This window comes from Sorex fumeus, unplaced genomic scaffold, assembly GCF_029834395.1.
Source record: "Sorex fumeus unplaced genomic scaffold, SorFum_2.1 ptg000051l, whole genome shotgun sequence".
NCBI lineage: Eukaryota > Metazoa > Chordata > Mammalia > Eulipotyphla > Soricidae > Sorex > Sorex fumeus.
The window spans coordinates 38,716,083-38,717,289 of NW_026606108.1; positions in this window are offsets into that span (position 1 = coordinate 38,716,083).

Genomic DNA, 1,207 nt, shown 5'->3' on the forward strand with positions numbered 1-1,207 from the left:
GGGGCTTTATTTTTGTGAGGTAAGAGCACATCCTGGTCATTCTAGCTCCAGACTCCAGCCAAAAGGCTCCAGGATGACAAAAGTTCGGAAGGGACAGAGGGAGAGTCAGGAAACACTCAGTGGTCTGGGGCACCCTTGGTGCAGGGGAGGTGAAGAGACTCAACAAGAGCTTTGAGGACCAAGTCAGGGGTGCGTGGTCAGTGCTGGGGTTTTTCCGGGTCCGTGTGTTAGTCATCCAACCTTTGCCTAGCACCTTCTGCGTCATTCCTGGCCGTGTGTTCCAGGATACTGACAGGAATGCTCTCATGGGGTCACAGGTTAAGCAGCAAAATGAATACCCCCCTCGCCCTGCCACATACACACCTGTGATATTTTAGATGAGGGTGACAAATGTCAGCAAGGTCAGAACACTAGACTGGGTTTACGGAACAGGAAACTGGCAAAATAGAAACAGAGGAAGTGACACCTGCACATAAGCCATAAAGGATGATGCAGGTTCAGATAAGAGGGGGCAAAGAGGAGGGTAGTGGTCAGGGGGCAGGGCTATATGTTACACCGAATATTTGAGTTCTCCAAATTTTTCAAAAGAAATTTGGCCAATTATTAAGAGATGAATGAGGTTAAGTCAGAGAGTGGAGTGTCCCAATTGAACATAGCACATGCTTGCCTTTCCAGGAAGGAAGGAAAGAAGGAAGGAAGGAAGGAAGGAAGGAAGGAAGGAAGGAAGGAAGGAAGGAAGGAAGGAAGGAAAGAAGGAAGGAAGGAAGGGAGGGAGGGAGGGAGGAAGGAAGGAAAGGAGGAAGGAAGGAAGGAAGGAAGAAAGGAAGGAAGGAGAGAAAGAGAAAAGAGAAAAAAGAAAGAAGAAAGGAGAAAAAGAAAGGAAGAGAGAAAGAGGGAGCGAAAGAAAAGGAGAAAAGAGAAAGAGAAAAAGAAATGAAGGAAGAAAAAGAGGGAGAGAAACAGAAAGAAGAAAAAGAAAAAGGAAGGAAGGAAGAAAGAAGGAAGGAAGAAGAGAGAGAGAGAGAGAAGAGAAGAGAAGAGAAGAGAAGAGAAGAGAAGAGAAGAGAAGAGAAGAGAAGAGAAGAGAAGAGAAGAGAAGGAAGATAAGAAGAAAGAAAAAGCAAAAGTAAGTTCCCCAAAGGCTGTACCTTTGGGGAATGGTTTGGGGTTGGGCAGGGAGTGGCAGTGATACTGGGGACAGGTGGGG